Source organism: Globicephala melas, chromosome 8 (genome assembly GCF_963455315.2).
Source record: "Globicephala melas chromosome 8, mGloMel1.2, whole genome shotgun sequence".
Taxonomy (NCBI): domain Eukaryota; kingdom Metazoa; phylum Chordata; class Mammalia; order Artiodactyla; family Delphinidae; genus Globicephala; species Globicephala melas.
Genome location: NC_083321.1, coordinates 70,774,274 through 70,786,311, shown reverse-complemented (window position 1 = coordinate 70,786,311; position 12,038 = coordinate 70,774,274).

The window sequence follows — 12,038 nt, the reverse complement described above, 5'->3', positions numbered from 1 at the left end:
CGAACACGCGTCCCCGGCATCGGCAGGCGGACTCTCAACCACTGCGCCACCAGGGAAGCCCTGCTATATGTATTTATTCTAGCTTTGGTGCAGTGCTGATTGCTGCCCTCAGATCTAATCCTTGCCCTGCCCCTGCTTGAGTGGGCTGATCCCTCCAGGCTGTTTCCCAGGTTCATGTGTCACCTGGCTTCTGGCTCAGTGTGATAGATGGGAAGCCCTGCAGGAAATGGGAGGGTGAGAGAAATGGAGATGTCGGGATGTAATAGGGAAGAACAAATCTAACTCCACATTAGATCTGTTCATTTTACTTTGTGCTCTGTTGCCTGTGCTTAGTCATGCTGGCTCTGTACCCGTTTGTAAAAGAATGTTGCCTATAGCCTGAAACATTCAAGATAACCTATTCTCAAGGCTCTGCCCTTTAAGAGTCCATTTATATAGAGATAAAATTTGCGGAACAGGGAATAACATTTGTCTTGTTGGAGGTTTACAGGAACATCATGATCTGACATACGTGGACAGCTGCAAGAACAAAGGATTCCGACACCAAGAAGTTTGCAGCAACCAACTTTGCCCCTCTCTCATCTTGCCTTTAAAAGTGCTTTGCTGAAACCCTTCAAGGAGTTTGGGGTCTTTCGGGCATGAGCTAGCCATCTCCTTGCATGGACTTGCAATAAACTTTTCTCTGCTCCAAACTCATGTTTCGGTTTGTTTGGCCGCAATGTGCGTCAGGCACACAAACTTGCATTCGGTAACAAGGATATTTCTCTTTGTTCATCTCTTTCTGGTGGGTGTCTCAGGCAGGGCTATATATTTTCCGTGGCACTAGATTCTGTCTTCCAGGCTTGCCATGAAGCCAGCCTCTGCTGAGTGACCCTGGCACCCGGGTTCTGATAACTTTGCTTCCTCCCTTTGTCTTTCCAGCCTAGGGATAGTAGTGGTTCCCTGATGTTGCTAATATCTAGATTCCCTCTCACCATTTCATTTGGCTTCTCGGTTTTTTCATTATCTGTGGAACCAACTTTCAACATTATGTATCTTCTGTTGTAAATACTTTAAGTGAATTGTGTTTTTCTGGTTACACCCTGACCAAAATAGGCATTGATAACCACTTTAAGATTACTGAGACAAACAACTTTTTAATATTTATTAATATTAATAATATTTTATTAATAAATAAAATATGTAATAAATAAAATATTATTTAATATCAATAAATAATAAACAGAAAATAAAAATAATTAATAAATAATAATATTAATAAACATTGAGGGAATTTGCTTAAAGTCTGAATGAGTTCACATTCACTTTACTGGACTAACAGGAAGATGAATGGGCAGTGATTTTTACATAAATCCACTGTTATTTGTAAGGCAGAGCTATACTTTTATTTTTAATTAATAAGCTTAATTTTTTGAGAAGTTTTAGGTTCACAGTGAAATTGAGCAGAAAGTACAGTGAGTTCTCATAACCCCTAGCCCCATACATGCCCATCATTTCATTTTTTATATTCTCAAATGAAGAAGATGTAATAAATGAATAGCAATCCTAGTCCTGTTGTTCTATTTGTGAGGGCTGATACTGAGAGGGCAAAACAAATGTAGCTTTCTAGAATTTCCCACCAGGTAATGTAGCAAACAATAGCTACATTGTATGTATGAGTGCTCTGAAGAGAAATACAAGCCAGGAGTCTCTTCAGCTGAAGGAATTCTGGGCATGGAGTATATGAGTGCCTTCTGGGTTTGAGGAAATGGACGAGGGGGTGAGGCTGAGGTTGGGTGCTGCTTATGGAAGAGGGGAAGGAAGTCGGAGACTCCCCTCACAATTAGGTGGGGTATGCTGGGGGGTGGGGGGCGAGGACGGAGAATGCATAGATACATCAAGACACAGCAAGGGGGAAGCCAAGCAGGTTAACGCCTGATGAGTAAAACATTTTAGCAACTCCATCAAGATATAGAGGCTTTTTGCATAAGTGAACACCTGGCATGTGCTGAAGAGAAAGATTGGGAAGTCCATGAATAGGGCAGATGGGACAGAGTCCCATGACTGAAATTCCATGGGGACAATGGGGTGCTGCGTCAGCAGCTTGGGGGACCTGGGGAGTCACATAGAATAGAGGTGGCTTGGTATTTTGAGAGACACCTTAGACATTGTCCTCTTGCTTCTGACATCTTCCTTCTTTCCTTGCTTCCATTTAACAATTATTTATAAGTGTCTACTTAAGTGTTAGGCACTATTCTAGGCAGTGGTGATACATTAATAAATAAAACAGACAGCACTGCCCCACCCCACCTTCAAAAGAAAACAGTCAATAAATATAACAAAAAAGTTATTTAAAAAATTCAACATTTACAATTTGCAATTCAGAAGCATGCTTCTATGTTATTATTTTTTATGGAGGTAAAATTGATAGAGAACATTATATAAATCTCAGGTGTACAACAATATATTTTGACATCTGTGTACACTACCACCAAAATCTAGTTACCATCCATCACCATAAGATCGATCCTTTTTACTTATCTGGCTCACCCCCATCCCCCTTCCCCTCTGGTAACAATGTATCTGTTCTTGGTATCTATGAGTTTGTTTTTGTTTTATTTTATTTGTTCATTCGTTTTAACTTTTTATTATTACATTTTTAAGATTCCACATGAGTAAAATCATATGGTATTTGTCTTTCTCTGTATGACTCATTTCAGTAAGCATAATACCCTCAGGGTCCATCCACGTTATCACAAATGTCAAGATTGCATTCTTATATAGGGTTGAGTAGTATTCCATTGCATATATATATATATATATACTGCATCTTTTTTTCTTTTAACTGAAGTATAGTTGATTTACAATATTCTGTTAGTTTAAGGGGTACAGCAAAGTGATTCAGTGATATATATATACATATATATGTATAAATATATATATGTATATATATATTTCACATTATTTTCCATTATAGTTATTACAAGATATTTGAATATAGTTCCCTGTGCTATAGAGTAAATGCTTGTTGCTTATCTATTTTATGTATAGAAGTTTATATCTATTAATCTCATACTCCTAATTTATCCCTCCTTTCCTTCCTTTCCCTTTTGCAACCACAAGTTTGTTTCCTATGTCTGTGAGTCTGTTTCTGTTTTGTATATAGATTCATTTATACTATTTTTTAGATTCCACATATAAGTGATACAATATAATATTTGTCTTTGTCTGACTTACTTCAGTTAGTATGCTATTCTCTAAGCCCATCCATGCTGCTGCAAATGGCAATATCTTATTTTTTTATGGCTGAGTAATATTCCATTGTATATGTACACCACATCTTTATCCATTCATCTGCTGATGGGCACTTGGGTTGTTTCTATGTCTTGGCTATTGTAAATAGTGCAGCAATGAACATTGGGGTGCACATATCTTTTCAAATTAGAGTTTTCATCTTTTCCAGATACCACATCTTCTCTATTCATTCATCCATCCAATTAAGAAAAAATATGTGCCTGGAGTGTTTGTTGAAGACAAGCAGGTGTGCAGTGAGCAAGGAGGAATGTGGCTGAATATGAGTCCAAAGGCATAATAGGGGAAGAGGGGAATCATGGAAGGCCTGGTAGGCTGTCGTAAGGCCTCTGGCTTTTATTCTGGATGAAATAGGGACTCTTTGCAGGATTTTGAGCAGAGGTGTGAAATGATTTGATATACTTAAAAAAATTTTTTTTATTTAAGTGTAGTTGATTTACAATGCTGTGTTAATTTCTGCTGTACTGCAAAGTGACTCAGATCACTTTGAGTCACAGATTTATACATATGTATATATAAATATATATTTATATATACATATATATATATTCTTTTTCATATTCTTTTCCATTATGGTTTATCACAGGATATTGAATATAGTTCCCTGTGCTATACAGTAGGACCTTGTTGTTTATCCGTCCTATATATACTAGTTTGCATCTGCTAATCCCAAACTCCCAATCCTTCCACCAGCCCCCCTTGGCAACCACAAGTCTGTTCTCTATGTCTGTGAGTCTGTTTCTCTTTCATAGATATGTTCATCTGTGTCATATTTAATATTCCACATATGTGATATGATCTGATATATGTTTTAACAAGATTGCTCTGGTTGCTGTTGAGAAAGACTGTGGAAAGCAAGGCAGATACATTAAAAGTCAATTGCAATAATCTGGGTGAGAGCCAGTGATGACTGGGATGAGGATGGCAGCATGGAAGGTGGTAAGAGGAGTTTGGATCCTGGATATAATTTTGAAGGAGAGATGATGGAATTTGTGGAAAGATTGAATGTGGAGTAAGAGAAGAAGAAAGGAATAAAACTGACTCCAAATTTTGGCTTGTGCAACTAGAAAGATGGAGTTGCTGTGAGCTGAGATGGGGAGATGGCAGGTGGAGCAGGCTTTGTGGCCATGTTCAGTTCGAGATGCCTACTGAGCATCCAAGTAGAGATGAGGATCAGGCAGCTGGATGTTGGGAGTTTTTAGTTTATAGAAGTTATTAAAGCTACCAGACTGGGTGAGATCACCAGTGAAACAAGTGTAAATAAATAAAAGGGGAGGTCCAAGGGTATTTGAATGTCAGCCATACTGAATGGATTTCTGGCCTGCCCATATAAGGCAAGAAAGGAGAATCCACCAACAGGAAGAAGTTGGAAACCTCGTGATGAGCAGGATCAGAATAGGAGGCTTGGTCTCTTGTCCCTTTCTCTCCTCCCTACTTCAATATTGGAGGAGTACAGGAAGCAGGAAGATGAGGGGTGAAAAGGGGGGAAGTCAACCAATGTGCTCCTCATTCTCCTCCAAGTTTCTAGAGTCATGAGTTTAGTCTGTGCAGGGCAGAGAGACAGAGGACCTAGGATCAAATTTGAGATTAAAGTCAAGTGAGCAGCACTTGATTTTAAAGATCCAAAATGTGACGGTTTTAATAACTGAAAGTGGCTACAAAGTTATGTAACCAGAATGCGATACCTGAAGGGAGCCTGCTCCCCAGGCTGGAAAACGGTGTGGGGCTATGACCAAACCAAATTTGGGTCCACTTGCCTTCACACAGTAAAGCTAATCTACTGACACCAGCTTGTGGGGAAGGAAAGTGCAGCGTTTATTTCAGGGTGCAAAGCAGGTAGTCCAGGTAGCTAGTGCTTAAAAGGCCTGAACTCCCTGAAGGCTTTCAGGGTAAGGTTTTTAAAGACAGGGTGAGGGAGGGGTGTTGTGGGGTGTGTAATCAGCTCGTGGATAGTCTTCTGATTGGTTGGTGGTGAGCTAATTGGGAATCAACATCATCAACCTTCTGGGGTCCACATACTTGTGGGCAGCATGCAGTTAACTTCTTTCACCTGGTGGGGTTTTCAGTGTCTGCAAAACAGCTTGAAGGATATGGCTCATAATATTATCTATAGCCTTCAAGGAGGAACTAAATGTCCTTGACTTTTTTTTAATGGCTAAACTATTATTATTTTGTCTTGCTTGACTGTTTTCCTTTCTTTTTGCATTTTCTCTCTTCTCTGATTAAATTTACTCTTTGGAACTCGGGGAAGGCCTAGGAGGGTAAAGTTTTTCTACAGCCAAGAGGCAGGTGGAGAACATTGGGGGGGTCTGTTATGGGAAGTTCCCATAGGGTCCTGCTCAGTTACAGGGTGAGAACACAGCTAGTGCCACTTATTAGGGAAAAAACCTTTTAATTTTCACAACCTGTGAGAGAATACTCACAAAACTGGGGCATATCAGTGTCTGATGCTATGAGATCTACAAGAGAGACTGTGATGGGCTTTAATTCACTCATCTATAACAGAAGTAGGTTGGAAAATAGGATAATCTCCAAGGTCATTTCCAAATCTCAAATTCTATCCTTTGATTTGAAGCACCTGAGGTCAGTGGTCGCACACTGACTAGTGTGAAACCAATATTTTGCTAACAGTGATTTTTTTTCTTTGAAACTACGTTTGTGATAACAGGATTTGACCGCTCAAGTAAGAATGAAACTAAAGAGTTTTTCAATCCAGTTCCTAAAATACTCTTAAGATTCTGCTTTTAAGGCCAGCATTACCAATAATAAGGAGCAATGTAATTTCTATCCATATGCATAGCAAGCGTATCAATGAAATTTCAGTTTACGCAGACACTTGCTTTACTGGGTTTAATGAGAATCTAAAAATAAGAACTAATGTCCCATGTGGAGGTAAACACTGACAGATTTGTTTGACACAAAGTGTTCCCAACATTGAGGAACATATTCTTCCAACTCATGTTTTGGCCTCTTTAAGCCCACAAACAGCTATCTTCTAACAAAGTTAATGACGGATGTGTTCTAGAAACGATTCCTGTAATTCTACCACATTAGTGTAGAAATCAGCTAAGGTCATAGAATGCAAATCAGTGATTTTACCATATAAAATTTATTCTAATTTTCCTCTTGGGAAAAACCTTGCAATTGAAACACATTGGTTTTTGAGCATATTTGAGGCCCATTTCACACCTGCAAATATACAAATGTTGAAAGTTGAGCAGCAACTAATGGTCATGGTATCTGAGTGACTGTATTATAAAACATATAAAACATGGCATCTGGGTGACTATGTTATAAAAGAAGAAAAGCCATCTGAAATTTACTCTTGGATTCATTGCTATTTTGAGCAAACTTTTTCCTAAAATTTAGAGGATAGATAAAATTACCAAAAATAAGATATTGGGGAAGCGGGGTGTATCATTTCAGTGGAAAAAAAGGTGCTTAATTAATATCTGATCTGATATGCTCAGTACAGTCTTGTGTCCTTGGCTGGTATGGACTGATCATTTGATTGAGATTCTTATAGAGGTGGAGGGATCCAATGAAAGAAAAGTGCATCTCAATTATTAATTTTTTCATTTGGTAGGAACTGAGGTGAAAATTTCAACTTTATTTAAATAGTAATTTCAGTCAAATTAGAAATGGTTAAAAATTATAAATTTAAGTATGCAGAATATTGAGGAGTTGTGATGGTTTGCCTGTCTTGCATAGTTTTTAAACTTTTATTGCTGCAAATATACTTTAAAAATTCTAGAAATGCTATTTTCTTTGGAAACAAAAGTGTGGGTATTATATATATTATATATGTATAGATATGTATTATATATGTATAGATTTTTATATATGTATATATGTGTGTATGTATATATGTGTGTGTGTGTATATATATATATATGGAGAGAGAGAGAGAGAGAGAGAAATATAAAACATGCCACATATAACTATATGAGCATTTACTATGAACAAGTTCCTTACATGGTTCCTCACAGTAAGTTGTGAGATTAGTAATAGCTTTACTTACAGATGAGAAAACTGAAGCTCAACAAATCTTAGAAACTTGTTTACAGTCATGCAGCTAGTTAATGGCAGATAAAGATTGATTTTTGGCCTATTTGATTTTAATCCCATGCTCCTTTCACTCTGCTGTGCCATTCCTTTTCTGCAATCCTACTATGGAGGCAAGACAAATCTACAAAAGAAATGAATGTGAGGTGATTATTTCCTTTACAAATGAATTCACTCTAGATTTTTTTTCAATGATCAGTGTTTAAAATACCATTTGCTTTTTTTTATAACTAGATTTTTTTCTTTATTTCGAGAAGCAATTCATTTATAAGGATAAATTACAAAACTAAAAGAAAAAAAAGGTTGGAAACACAGGGTACCAGATCCTAAGTATATTTTAAAAGAAACAATTATCAGAATATGTTACATTGACACATTATTCAGACAATGAATACAAAAGAACTGAATTTCCCAAAATTGTTATATTTGGATGTGTATAGGAGTATGACATTGAAGAGATACAGTCACCTTCTATTTAAGATCATTAATCCATATCTGAAAATCAGATATTCAGTGCAAAAGACCTAACCAAGGATATTTAACTGCAATATTGGAAATAACTGCAATATTTCCAGTTCTTTAAATGGGAAAAATTTATAGTGCAATATACTTTACTAAAAACCCTCAACCAATTTCCTAAAATAAAACTACTACACAGTAAAACTATCATATTATGATATAAACTGTTTAAAATATTGATTCCTAATCACCAGAAAAATTTACATGATTGATAACAAACCACTGCATTTTTTAAAAAAAATTAATTTAATTTATTTTTTTATACAGCAGGTTCATATTAGTTATCCATTTTATACATGTTAGTGTATACATGTCAATCCCAATCTCCCAATTCATAACATCCCCCCACCACGTTCCCCCCTTGGTGTCCATATGTTTGTTCTCTACATCTGTGTCTCTATTTCTGCCCTGCAAACTGGTTCATCTCTACCATTTTTCTAGGTTCCGCATATATCCGTTAATATACGATATCTGTTTTTCTCTTTCCTACTTACTTCACTCTGTATGACAGTCTCTAGATCCATCCACCTCTCTATATATGACACAGTTTTGTTCCTTTTTATGGCTGAGTAATATTCCATTGTATATATATATATATATATATATATATATATATATATATATACCACATCTTCTTTATCCATTCATCTGTTGATGGGCATTTAGGTGACTTCCATGACCTGGCTATTGTAAATAGTGCTGCAATGAACATCGGGGTGCATGTGTCTTTTTGAATTATGGTTTTCTGGGGTATATGCCCAGTAGTGGGATTACTGGGTCATATGGTAATTCTAGTTTTTTTTTTCTTTTTCTTTTGCGGTATGCGGGCCTCTCACTGTTGTGGCCTCTCCTGTTGCGGAGCACAGGCTCCAGATGCACAGGCTCAGCAGCCATGGCTCACAGGCCCAGCCGCTCTGCAGAACGTGGATTCCTCCCGGACCAGGGCACGAACCTGTGTCTCCTGCATCGGCAGGCCACTGCGCCACCAGGAAAGCCCTATTTTTAATTTTTTAAGGAACCTCCATACCTTCTCCATAGTGGCTGTATCAATTTACATTCCCACCAACAGTGCAAGAGGGTTCCCTTTTCTCCATACCCTCTCCAGCATTTGTTGTTTGTAGATTTTCTGATGATGCCCATTCTAACTGGTGTGAGGTGATACCTCATTGTAGTTTTGATTTGCATTTCTCTAATAATTAGTAATATTGGGCAGCTTTTCATGTCCTTCTTGGCCATCTTTATGTCTCCTTTGGAGAAATGTCTATTTAGGTCTTCTGCTCCTTTTTTTTGATTGAGTAGTGTTTTTTTTTTTTTAATATTGAGCTGCATGAGCTGTTTACATATTTTGGAGATGAATCCTTTGTCTGTTGATTCATTTGTAAATATTTTCTCCCATTCCAAGGGTTGTCTTTTCGTCTTGTTTATGGTTTCCTTTGCTTTGCAAAAGCTTTTAAGTTTCATTAGGTCCCATTTGTTTATTTTTGTTTTTATTTCCATTACTCTAGGAGGTGGATCAAAAAGGATCTTTCTGTGATTTATGTCAAAGAGTGTTCTTCCTATGTTTTCCTCTAAGAGTTTTATAGTCTCCAGTCTTACATTTAGGTCTCTAATCCATTTTGAGTTTATTTTTGTGTATGGTATTAGGGAGCGTTCTTATTTCATTCTTTTACATGTAGCTGTCCACTTTTCCCAGCACCACTTATTGAAGAGACTGTCTTTTCTCCATTTATATCCTTGCCTCCTTTGTCATAGATTAGTTGACCATAGGTATGTGGGTTTATCTCTGGCCTTTCTATTCTGTTCCACTGATCTATATTTCTGTTTTTGTGCCAGCACCATATTGTCTTGACTACTGTAGCTTTGTAATATAGTCTGAAGTCAGGGTGTCTGATTCCTCCAGCTCCGTTTTTTCCCCTCAAGTTTGCTTTGGCTATTTAGGGTCTTTTGTGTCTCCATACAAATTTTAAGATTTTTTGTTCTAGTTCTGCAGAAAATGCTGTTGGTAATTTGATAGGGATTGCAGTGAATCTGTAGATTGCTTTGAGTAGTACAGTCATTTTCACAATATTGATTCTTCCAATCCAAGAACATGGTATGCCTCTCCATCTGTTTATATAATCTTTAATTTCTTTCATCAGTGTCTTATAGTTTTCTGCATACAGGTCTTTTGTCTCCCTAGGTATGTTTATTCCTAGGTATTTTATTCTTTTTGTTGCAGTGGTAAATGGGAGTGCTTCCTTAATTTCTCTTTCAGATTTTTCATCCTTAGTGTATAGGAATGCAAGAGATTTCTGTGCATTAATTTTGTATCCTGCAACTTTACTAAATTCATTCATTAGTTCTAGTAGTTTTCTGGTGGCATCCTTAGGATTCTCTAAGTATAGTATCATGTCATCTGCAAACAGTGATAGTTTTACTTCTTCCTTTCCAATTTGTATTTCTTTTATTTATTTTTCTTCTCTCATTGCTGTGGTTAGGACTTCCAAATCTATGTTGACTAACAGTGGTGAGAGTGGACATCCTTGTCTTGCTCCTGATCTTAGAGGAAATGCTTTCAGTTTTTTACCATTGAGAATGATGTTGGCTGTGGGATTGTTATAAATGGCCTTTATTATGTTGAGGTAGGTTCCCCTCTATTCCCACCTTCTTTAGAGTTTTTGTCATAAATGTGTGTTGAATTTTGTTAAAAGATTTTTCTGCATCTATTGAGTTGATCATATGTTTTTTATTCTTCAGTTTGTTAATATGGTATATCTCGTTCATTGATTTGCATATATTGAAGAATTCTTGCGTCCCTGGGATAAATCCCACTATATCATGTTGTGTGATCGTTTTAATATGTTGTTGAATTCTGTTTTCTAGTATTATGTTGAGGATTTTTGCATCTATATTCATAAGTGGTATTGGTCTGTAATTTTTTTTTTTGTAGTATCTTTGTCTGGTTTTGGTATCAGGTTGATGGTGGTCTCATAGAATGAGTTTGGGAATGTTCCTTCCTCTGCAGTTTTTGGGAAGAGTTTGAGAAGGATGGGTGTTTGCTCTTCTCTATATGTTTGATAGAATTCACCTGTGTATCCATCTGGTCCTGGAGTTTTGTTTGTTGGAAGATTTTTAACCACAGTTTCAATTTCATTACTTGTGATTAGTCTGTTCATATTTTCTATTTCTTCCTGGTTCAGTCTTTGAAGGCTATACCTTTCTAAGCATTTTTCCATTTCTTCCTGGTTGTCCATTTTATTGACACAGAGTTGCTTGTAGTAGTCTCTTAGGATGCCTTGTATTTCTGTGGTGTCTCTTGTAACTCCTCTTTTTTCATATTTAATTTTATTGACTTGAGTCTTCTCCTTCTTTTTCTTGATGAGTGTGGCTAATGGTTTATCAATTTTGTTTATCTTTTCAAAGAACCAGATTTTAGTTTTATTGATCTTTGCTATTGTTTTCTTTGTTTCTATTTCATTTATTTCTGCTCTGATCTTTTTGACTTCTTTACTTCTACTAACCTTGGGTTTTGTTTGTTTTTCTTTCTCTAGTTCCTTTAGGTGTAAGGTTAGTTTGTTTATTTGAAGTTTTTCTTGTTTCTTGTGGTGGGCTTGTATTGCTATAAACTTCCCTCTTATAACTTCTTTTGCTGCATCCCATAGGTTTTGGATCGTCGTGTTTTTGTTTTAATTTGTCTCTAGGTATTTTTTCATTTCCTCTTTGATTTCTTCAGTGATGTCTTTGTTATTTAGCAATGTATTGTTTAGCCTCATGTGTTTGTATTTTTTCCCCTGTAATTGATTTCTAATCTCATAGCGTTGTGGTCAAAAAAGATGTTTGATATGATTTCAATTTTCTTCAATTTACTGAGGCTTGATTTGTGACCCAAGATGTGATCTATCCTGTAGAATGTTCCATGTGCACTTGAGAAGAAAGTGTAATCTGCTGTTTCTGGATGGAATGTCCTATAAATATCAATTAATTCTATCTGGTCTATTGTGTCATTTAAAGCTTGAGTTTCCTTACTAATTTTCTGCTTAGATGATCTGTCCATTGGTGTAAGTGAGGTGTTAAAATCCCCCACTATTACTGTGTTACTGTTGATTTCCTCTTTTATAGCTGTTAGCAGTTGACTTATGTATTGAGGTGCTCCTTTGTTGAATGCATATATATTTATAATTGTT